This window comes from Stegostoma tigrinum, chromosome 37 (assembly GCF_030684315.1).
Source record: "Stegostoma tigrinum isolate sSteTig4 chromosome 37, sSteTig4.hap1, whole genome shotgun sequence".
NCBI classification, from domain to species: domain Eukaryota; kingdom Metazoa; phylum Chordata; class Chondrichthyes; order Orectolobiformes; family Stegostomatidae; genus Stegostoma; species Stegostoma tigrinum.
In genome coordinates this window covers 20,080,431-20,091,951 of record NC_081390.1, presented here as the reverse complement: position 1 = coordinate 20,091,951, position 11,521 = coordinate 20,080,431, and positions in this window count along the sequence as shown.

Sequence of the window (11,521 nt, the reverse complement as noted above, 5' to 3'; positions counted from 1 at the left end):
GAATATTAGAGCAGGATGGCTCAGCGGGTGCCATTTGGCCCATCATATCTGTGCCAGCTCCTTTAATCAGAGTACCTGGACTGGTAAAAACAGATCCCACAAAACCCGGTCACATCTCACAACCCTGTAGGTTACGTGTTTATGTTACACAGAGAGCTCAATGTGTCAAAAGGTACTGTAGCGATTGTAATGAGGTCAGCCAGGTGGGCCTCACACATTATGAGTTCCCTGATGGGGCAGTTAATCTGGTCCTATCAGGGAGCCCTGGCTGACAGATATAAACAGGAGCGTCAGAGGTTCTGTTCACTCTGACAGCCGGCTCTGAGGGAGCTGGATCAGTGTCAAGGGCTCTCCATGTGTAAGTAAAGGGGGACTTGGTGACAGGATACCAGCCTCTTGGGAGTTATTTCAGGTATGAGACCACTTTCAATATTCTCAGTCATTCTGCAGTAAACCTGAACAGTCCACTTACTGAAATTAAGTTACAACAGTCACAAAGGAAAGAGTGAGTTAGTGCTTTCAATTAAAGAAATTGAACTCAGATCATTTTGCCCAATTGATTTTAAATTAAGAGGAGTAGCTGACTGTCCAATCTCTGTGCAAAAAGCAAGACATTGTCCTGGTCAGAAGCATTTAATGAAATGGGACGTGATCTAGATTTCAATAAATCAAAGGCATAGCTGTAATTTAATTATGATTTCTTTTAGACATAAAATGCAGCTGCCTACGATGTAATGCTTTAATTGTAATGGCTAAACAGAGAACTAGTCTCGTCAGACCAGAGAATTCAAATCCATTTTTAAGATCCAGAGCAATCTACAAATGGACTGGAACAAATCCTTCATAAAATGCACATTTTTAGTGGATTTGGAGGGTGAAATAACTGCACAGAGGCTGGTATCCTGTCAATGAGTCACCGTTTATATACACTGGTGCAGTAAAAGGGGTCTGAGCAGTCAGCTCAGTGCCAGTCTCTGAATCTCTTGTTTATATCTGTCAGCCAGGGCTCCCTGATTGGCCCAGCTTAACAACTCCAATCAAGGATTGCACAGTCAACATGATCGACCTGGCTGACCATGTTCCAATCAGACAGCGGTTATTTTACAACCGGGTAGAGCCATGGAACAGGCTGAAGAGCAGTGACCAGATCTGAAGCTTGAACTCTCTCCACAGACGCTGCCAGGTTCCTCCAGCAATCCTTGCATTTCTTTTAGATTTCCCGCATCTGCAGTTTTCCTTTTGTTTTATTTTGTTACAGCTGGATCAGTGTCTGTTAAGTGAAAGGTTTTATAGAGGAATGTTTGATTTGCTTTAATGAAGGTTTTGAAACTGAAGGTAGTATGGGTGGGTGATGTCAGATGAGACAGTTATCCAGACACACAAAGAAAAGCAAAATACTGCAGATGTTGGAAACCTGAAATAGACACCAAAGTGCTGGAGAAACTCAACAGGTCTGGAGGCATCTGCAGAGAGAGAAACAGAGTTAACATTTTAAGTCTGATATGTCTCCCCTTTTCGAGTTCTGGAGAGGGGATAGAACATAGAACATTACAGTGCAGAACAGGCCCTTCGGCCCTCGATGTTGCACTGACCTGTGAACTAATCTAAGCCCATTCCCCGTACACTATCCCATCATCATCCATATGCTTATCCAAGGATTGTTTAAATGCCCCTAATGTGGCTGAGTCAACTACATTGGCAGGCAGGGCATTCCACGCCCTTACCACTCTCTGAGTAAAGAACCATCCTGGAGTCAAAATGTTAACTCTCTCTGCAGATGCTGCCTGATCTGCTGAGTTTCTCCAGCACTTTCTGCTTCTATTTTACTCATCCCAAGAACCTCAGCGGAGAGCAACAGTCTCCTGGCGCTGGCACGGTGACCTCCCGCACTGGTGTGACAATCTCCCGGCCTCCCGATGTGGACATCGCGATCTTCCAGCCTCCTGCAGCGCCGTCCTCCTGGAGGGGCCTCCCGGTGTGGTGTGGTGCTTGACATGACCACCTCCCGGCGTGACGTCTTTCTGGCACGGTGCAGAACCAGAACCCAGGAAGCTGAGTGCCAGCGTGTTCTGTTCTGTAATGCTTGACCATTTATTTCTGTAATGAATCTTGCAACAGTAGAAGCTGTGCCTCTTTGGCAGTGTAATTGGCAAAGTATAAACTTGCCACAATTCTGAGTACACGTACAAAAAAGGCTGTTCTGTTCAAACCTTGAAGTCCATCCTCTCTCTTGCCGCCTGACCTGATGCTTCTGCACGTGCTTTTCAGCTGAATCACTGAAACATAAAGCAAGTTTCAGCAGAACGCTATCCGGGAGAAAGAACGGCCATCAGACAGGCTCTACAAGCTACAACATGTGTGGTGCTCCCTAACAATAATAAATGCACAGGCCAGACAGCAAACCATCTGCTATTTGCTCAATTCAAAACACCAAGGGGGCGTGACGGCCTCATGGTATTGTCACTGGACTATTAACAGAGAGACGCAGATAATGTTCTGGGGATCTGGACTCAAATCCCACCACAGCACAGGGTGGAATTTGAACTCAATTTTAAAAAATCTGGAATTTAGAATCTAATGTTGACCGTGGATCCATTGTCAATTGTCGGAAAAGCCGATCCTGGTTCATGAATGCCCTTTAGGGAAGGAAGTGGCCATTCTCACCTGGTCTGGCCGACATGTGACTCAAGACCCACAGCAACTGCCCTCTGGGCAATTAGGGATGGGCAATAAATGCTGGCCTGGCCAGCGACGCCCTCATCCCATGAATGAATAAAGAAAACCAAGCTGTGTCCAAACTCCTGGATATCTGTGTCTCCAGTAATCCCTGAATTTGAGGAAAGGCTTCTCTCCCAATTAGCTAAGAAGCTGAAGCCTTTTGAAATTGCACCTCTATACTGCCAGGGTGGGATGGACAGCTGCCAATATAACACAGTTAATGGGAACTGCAGATACTGGAGAATCCAAGATGACAAAGTGCGAAGCTGGATGAACACAGCGGACCAAGCAGCATCTCATGGGCACAAAAGCTGACGTTTCGGGCCTAGGCCCAGCCACACCTGCCACTATTTGTACAAAGGGCTCACACACTGATCAACAGAAGCCCATCAAGAGGTGAACCTGATTCCTAGCTGCTGCCAGCTTATAATGGCATTGTGAGCGGTGAGTGAATGACAAGTCATCTAATTCTTGCTAATAACTCCAGGTTTGTGAAGAAGCCGGACTGATAATGGAATTGCTCCTCCAACACTTTGCAACAGTCAAAACTAATTCCCAGCTGCTTTGTCAGTTTTGTTTTTAAAATCTTGTGAGACGCGGCTCAGACTCATATAAACAGAACTATCTTGACAGACACATTTCCAGAGACGACAAAAAGAGGGCTCGGGTCACAGCATGGTAGTAACACTTAAGCCAAGGCCAGGCAGCTGCAGATACTGCCAGGAATGGAGACCCGTGACAGGGCCACACCATCAGAGAGAACTGGAAGATCAGCCTGTGCCAGATAGAACAACTGACATTACAGTAACACCTTTAGACCCTACACCAAACAAACTTTGTCACAGGCTCAGATAAAGAAGGGTCAGGCGGCCAGAAGATTGGACAAAGCCTTGAGGTGGTGAGAAATGAAGAGGAGGGGGCTGCTGGCGCAGATTGATTTAAGGAAGGAATTTGAGAGCTGGGGGGAGTGGTGGTGAAAGCATGCCTACCACAGGGATGCACAGGAATTCCGAACAGGAGGAGCACACAGATCTGGGAGAGAGCTGGGGCTTGGGGGGTGGGATTTGAGACAGATTAAAGCACAACCCTGGAGGGATTTGCAAACGAAGGAGACAATCTTAAAGCAGAGCTTTGTCAGAACAGGAACCAATGCATAGCAGTGAGACAAGCGGGTGACAGGCGAAAGGGAAAGGGTCCCAGGTTGTAAGAATTTTTGAACTCAGGCTTTGTGGAGAATGAACAAGGTGGTGGTGAATGTTTGGACGCCTAAGGGGTGTCTGAGGACGAGCACTTCCAGAGAATTGAAGTAGTGAGAGATGAGGGAAGCCAGGGGAGACAGACAAGGTTGGAGATAGCTGGGGAGTGTGATAGCAGTTTTAAATCTTTAATATATTGTGTAGGACTAGAATGTGCAGCCAGGTAATAGAAAACCAAATTACAGACAGTGAAAAATAATCTTAACAGGGTAGTGTTCATTCTTGAAATCAAGACAACACAGTTCATTGCTTTCACTCAACCAGGAGGTGTCACATCTCCAATAATTGACAACACAACAGTACTTAACATTTAGACTCTGCTCCTTGTTACATACTTTATGCAAACAACAATGTTTTTCAAAGCCCTCACTGTGATCAGTTGGTTTCCTATTTTATCAGGTTGGAACTAAGGTTATCTCATTTATTTTAGCTTTCACAGAGATGTCTTTATCACAGCGAAGTATTGTGTATTGTTGATGCAAGACAGCCTCCTTTGGCAGCTCCCAACGCACTGCACACAATCCTCGGTTCAATTTACTTTCCCTTCTTTTGTGGCTGCACAGAAAACCTTGCAAAGTTGTTTGCTTTTGCACGAGGAGAGAAATTTGACCTATTCATGGAAGGGATTCTGAACAAGTCTGTTTAAATATTAACTTCAATGAAACATGTGTACTTGGGAAGTGAACAAGAAAGATCATCTCATTAATTTGTCTTGAAGTAGGGCAGAAAAATACACTCTATTCACAACATAATCCAGCTCAATATGTGAATCAACACAGGCTGACACAATGGATTCAGCCTTCTGACCCTCCACCAGATCTAAGGGGAATGTGTCCTTCAGCAGTTCTTCATTTATTACGCATTCTGAACCCACCCTCTCTTTGCTTTCTTGCAGAATGATTGTGTGGGATAGCAGCTTGGTGGTGGCAAGCAGGTCTTTTTCCGATAGTTGAAATGTCTAAAACTAGGAGGCACGCCAACAGGGGGGCATCATTTAAAGGAGATGTTTGGGGCAGGTTGTTTTTTAAACAGAGAGTGTGGTAGGAGTCTCAAATGCGTTGCCAGGGCTGGTGGTGGAAGCAGATGCTAGAGGGGCGTTGGAGGGACTTAGATAGGCACATGAATATGCAAGGGATGGAGGGACATGGACAAGGACAGGTAGAAAGGATTGGTTCGATTCAGCATCATGTTCAGCACAACCACATGAGCCAAAGGGCACATTCCTGTACTGTTCTATCTCTCTGCTATGCCTTAAGGGGCGATGGGCAAAATAACCAGAGACCACAAGGAGAAAGTACATCACACAATGCATGGTCCAGCGTGCACTGCCTGCAACAGTATTGTGGCAGCGCTGTTTTGGTTCTTTTGTCCTGGGAATTTTTTTTTAAACAAAAAGAGATTGAACAAGAAGTCACAAACTCTCTGTCAGAAAGTAAACCGGTTTCTTTTAAAAAGTTGGAACAATAGAAGAAGGCAGAGTTGTAAAGTATAGCGCAGAGAGACCGCCTCGCTCGTTGCATCTGTCACAGACCAGGCTTTCTGGTCTTTTTTTTGTACCTTTTTAGGTTTAGCTTTAAGCAGATGCTGTTGTGGGCTCGAAGTAGAAGTGATTTTTTTCCCCTCTCTTGGTTACAGCTAGAAGCTGCGGGTTCTCTCTGCTGCTGGGTTACCTGTGAGACATAACTATTTTTCTGCAGCTGCCTTTTTGCCAAGGGGTGTGGTTATGGGATTTTACGATATTGGGACAGCTCAGTAGCAACAGTTGATCGTGACTTTATCTATTATTCAGTTAAGTTTTCCACCACAGTTAAGTGATTCTAAATTCCACTTTCTTTGGTCGTATTTTAACAAGTGTTTAAATTAATTGTATTTTGAATGACATCAAGTAATTTGACCAGTAAAATTGCATCTGGAACACAGCACATTACATCTGCCTTCAAAATAAGACAAAAAAATTAGAGTCTAGGCTACTTCCTTATAATACTTTGAGGGAGTATGACCTGGTCTATAACAGTATTGGATACATATTTCACTGTACGCTCACAAAAAGGGAGCTGGGCAGACACCAGAAGGAGAAAACAATGGCAGAGAGAACAAAACAAAGCACGGTGAGTAAATAGATTGTATGTCTCTTTGAAAGAACTGGCACAGATGCAATGAGCGAGGCGGTCTCTCTGCGCCAAAGGGTTCAGCTTGGACTTGGATCAAGGGCACGGGATCTACAGCGGAAATTGACGACTCAACAAAATAGGTCTCACCCATAGCTGAGAGGTAACTGTCGTCGGTTGCACTTCAGGTAGGCCTCTAAGTCAAGGCAGGGTTGATCAATGTTGCAGAATAACTCATTTACACAACAGCTGAAATTAAATCACGTATCCCGAAAGCACTTCACCGAAACATTCTGCAAAAGAAAGCTGAGCCACCAAAGTAGACATTAAAGCAGGTATTAAGGGCCCTCTTGTGGTCAGTGGGAGTGTCCACTAGCCTGGGAGCAAGTCCCACCTAGTCCAGAGGTGTGTAATAACGTCTCTCAACTGGTTGATTAGAAAAATAGGTGAAGACAGGTGACAAGAAAGCAATGATAATGGGAACTGCAGATGCTGGAGAATCCAAGACAATAAAATGTGAGGCTGGATGAACACAGCAGGCCCAGCAGCATCCCAGGAGCACACAAGCTGACACTTCGGGCCCAGGCCCCCCACCAGAGAGGGGGTTAGGGTTAGGGTTAGGGGGGTGGGTTAGGGTCTGGGCCCGAAGCGTCAGCTTTTGTGCTCCTGAGATGCTGCTGGGCCTGCTGTGTTCATCCAGCCTCACATTTTATTGACAAGAAAGCAATGATGTCTCACTTATCAATACAAGGATTATTGATGATTGACAAGTTGTATCACATGTAGACAGCCAACAGCTTTTCCCCAGGGTAGGGGAGTCCAAAAACATAGGGCACAGCTTTAAGGTGAGAGGGGAAAGAAACAAAAGGGTCTAGACGGGAAAATGTTTAACACGAAGGGTGATGAGTGTCTGGAATGTGCTGCCAGGTGTAGCAGCAAAAGAAAGTACAATTTTGTCATTTAAGAAACATTTGTACAGGCACATAGATGGGACAGGTGTGGACAGATTGGACCAAATGCAGGCAAATGGGGCCAGTTTAATCGTGAAGGCTGGATGGCATGGACAGGTTGGGCCGAAGGGCATGTTTCCACCCTGTGGACGTCTACGACTCAATGAAAGTCAATCAGAGCTCAAATTGGTTTTTGGCAGATGCAGAATGAAAATGTCAGAATGGGAGTGTAAGACGACACTGCCAAGATTACTGGCAAGAGGCATTTATCAGCAAGCTTTACTGAAGGCTTCGGCCTCACTTGATGTGCAGGAAACTGTTAATTGCCTCATCAGCTCATGGGCATCTACATCTGAAAGGAAAGAAAATATAAGCGTGAGGTGAGGCTGCAGGGGAAGCAGCAGGTTTTCAGAAGTCCGTGGCTGTTTTAATTGACATTTAGGCCCAAACGCAGGCAAATGGGGCTAGATAAATGGAAGGTATCTGGTATCTCTCTGATGAAGGGTCTAGGCCCGAAACGTCAGCTTTTGTGCTCCTGCGATGCTGCTGGGCCTGCTGTGTTCATCCAGCTCCACACTTTATTACCTTGGACTTCCAGCATCTGCAGTTCCCATTATCTCTGGTATCTGGCCGATTATGGACGAGTTGGACCGAAGGGTGTGTTTCTGTGCTGCACAGCTCTGTTGAAGTATTAAGATATTTTAAATCTTTTCTGGTGCTGAAAGAATACTCAGTGTCGAAAATCGCAGTTGGTTTGTCTGCAGGGACCGAATCGCAGCATTGTTGCGGTCCAGAAATAGGCCTTCTGCCCATTGTACCCACACCAGTTCTATGACCGAGTCCTGTCTTTTCCCCATATCCCTGCTCCAAGTATCCATTCAATGCCTCTGATGAATCTGCCTCTGCCACATTTCCAAGCAGTACATTCCAAACTCTAACCGTGCGCTGAGAGAGAAGATTTTTCCTCAATCCATTCGCAAACCACTTTAAACCTCTGCCCTCTCATTCTCGAACTTTTAAAAAAGAATCATTTCTCCCTACTTGCGTTGTCTAGCCCGCACGCTTCTGTGAAAACCTCTATTAAATCTCCTTTTCCTTAGCCACCATCTCTCTGTAGAACTGTCTCAACTTCTTCGATCGATCCTCATCGCTGATGGAGGGAGCGACAAGTTCATCTCAAATCAGAACTGATCTGAAAGGTAGGACTTTCCCACTAGAAACATCAGTGGCCTTACACAGTATCGCGAACTACAGCTGCAGCCCACGTAGGTGAAGCAGAAATAATTTTGCCACAGACATGACAGTTATCACAACTTGCCTTTAACATGGTAAATCCTCCCTACAGTACAGAGAGAAGCTAATCAGCCAATCGAGTCTACACTGACCCTCTGAAGAGCATCCCACCCAGACCCACCCCCACCCCATTCCCGTAACTCCACATGGAGTTTTTCCCATGGATAATCCACCCAGCCTGCACATCCCTGGACACTATGGGGCAATTTAGCACAGCCAACCCATCCTAACCTGTGCATCTTTGCACTGTGGGAGAAGCTACCTGGAGGAGACCTACGCAAACACTGGGAGAATGTGCAAACTCCACACAGACAGTCGCCAGAGGGTAGAATTGAATCCGGGTCCCTGGTGCTGTGAGGCTGCGGTGCTAGCCACCGTGCCAACCGGAAGCTGGATCATATCAGCTGTAAGTCTTCTAAAAGGAGAGGTGAGAGGAGGTTAAGGGGAAGAGTTTTGGAGCTTGGGGGGGTCCAGTTAGCTACAAGCATGTGGCTCTGAGGGCTGTGAAAAATCTTGTTGCAGCCCAAGGATTTAAAATGGCTGCCTTAATTTCATCAATAACAAGCAGAACGTCAAAGCAACGTTACAAATTGTGTGTGAGATATATATTGTTGGACGCTGTAAAATTGCTGACTGAGGGAGCCTGTTCTGCCCCTTAAACACATCAATATGTACACACTGTCCTCCAGGATTTCCACCACAAACTGGCATAAAGCCACAATTCCTTTGCTTCCTCGAAATGTGCTGCACTTGTTTCTGGGAAACATCCCAAACTGATTTACAACCTCGGGCCTTGGCAGATGTTTTGACAAGGACGTAAAACTGAATTCTGTGTGACGACTGGAAAGCATGGACCTGTAAAGGGCTAGCTAATGTCAGATAGCCACTACACAGTGACGGGCAGTACAACCTTGAGGCCAGACTATGGGAGTGGTTCCTTTGTGACTCAGTTCATCCTTCGGCGAGTAATTTTAAATCAATATCTTCCCATTAGAATGTGAAGCCGATCCATAAATCACATCAATTAAAGGGCCTGGCATTCACAAGCACAATGAAATGAAGTCAGCTAATATGCAATTTAGACAATTCTTTTGCATTTCATTTAGCAAAGGCATTTCCTGATTTGAATGAAGGGCCCCAGTGGGACCAATAATGCTCCACATCAGATCCCTGTTCTGCGCTGGACCAGCCAATAACCGATGAAGCAGCAGTTTTTCATTAACACTTCGATTACGCGTAGCTGTGTTCGGGCCAGAAGAGAGAAACAAAACAAAACTTGCATTTCTAATACGCCTTTCATTACTTGAGAGGGTCGTAAGATGCCTTTGACGTGTGTGATACGGACCACGTTCTGTTGTGTTGACTGGGGGATAAACAGTTGTCACTTTTACAGAGATGATTCCCCGGTTCTTTTTTGAAACAAAACCATTTTTTTCCCCTCACCTCTACCCGGGAGAGAAAATGGTTAAAAATCATCTCCAGTACAACACCACCCATAATGCAGCTCACAACCAACACCACCCCCCCCCTCCCGCTCACTATTACACTGGAGGGCCACCTCTTGAATTCACATCCAACGATGGAACTTGAACCCATAGCGTTCAGACCCAGAGGCGAGTGTGTTACCCACTGAGTCACAGCTGGGGTAAAACAGCATTGCAGCTCAAATTCCGGAATGGATTTCAGCCCCACGCCACTCATCTATGCACTGAACTCTGGCGCCAAGGATTTTCAAAGCAATGAGGTGACACTGAAGTGCAGACATGCCCTTCAGAAGACCTGCTCCGTTCTGGAAAGGCTGACAAATGAATTGCTGAACAAAAAAAAATTGCTCCAAGTGTTCAACACCCCTCCGAGTCACTGACTTGGAAATATATCGCCGTTCCTTCGGTGTCGCTGGGTCAAAAGCCTGGAATTCCCTCCCTCATAGCATTGTGTGGGGGTCAACCGACAACAGGAGGGCTGCAGCGGTTCAAGAAGGCAGTTCACCACCACCTTCTCAAGAGCAGCCAGAGATGAGCCATAAATGCTGGCCCAGCCAGCAACGCCCACGGCCTTCAAACAAATAAATTTTTTAAAAAAATATGCTTTTGAATTTCTGCAAGAGACTCATTTGGCACCACACCGCACCACGTTATCGATAATAAAGGAGAATTCCAAGATTGACGCCGACTCGTACATGCTGCTTCCAGGCAGTTGTTGCTGTGATCTTCAGTCAAAACATTCACCTAAGACCAATCCCTGAAGAAGGTTCCTGACCTGAAACGTCAGCTTTCCCGCTCCTCAGATGGTGCCTGGCCTGCTGTGTTCATGCAGCTCCACACCTAAGATCGCAGCTGCCCATTGAGGTGGTAATGAAGGATCCAACTGCATTTTTCCAGCAGCGAATGTCCTGGTTGATGTTCCACTCTGAACAAAGTGCCATTTAACAATTAATTTGTTCTTTATTCAATTTGTTACTTGTGTGGCTTGTCCCTACATTTAGTAATTCATTGTACAAGAATAACTTTTGGAACATCTGAAGGGTGGTGTGAAAAGATACTGCAGGAACGATATGTTTTTCTCTAATAATGTCTGATTTAGCTCAAACTTATCTGTTTGTATAAACCAGCTAACATTTCAGATGATAACAGTGTGGAGCTGTGTCCGGACCCGAAACATTAGCTTTCCTGCTCCTCTGATGCTGCCTGGCCTGCTGCGTTCCTCCTGCTCCACACTGTGTATTCTCTGACTCCAGCATCTGCAGTTCTTACTATCTCTAACATTTCAGATGAGTTACCCAGATGGAGCTTGTACAAAGGCAACAGGGGAACTGATGTAACACAGTGTGAAGCTGGATGAACACAGCAGGCTAAGCAGCATCAGAGGAGCAGGAAAACTTGACGTTTCGGGTCAGGACCCTTCTTCAGAAAAATTCTTCAGGGGAACTGATGTAATGAACTTGTGGCATAAGACCATTAGATTTGCAAAGGTACAAATTTGTCCAATTTTCAGTAAATACACCGTAATTTGAAAAAAAAAAGTATTTTGCCAACATACCTGTTCAGAGATGTTATTGCGCACCTCTGCGCAGGGCATGTCTGCATTTCAGTGTCACCTCATTGCTTTGAAAATCCTTGGCGCCAGAGTTCAGTGCATAGATGAGTGGCGTGGGGCTGAAATCCATTCCGGAATTTGAGCTGCAATGCTGTTTTAC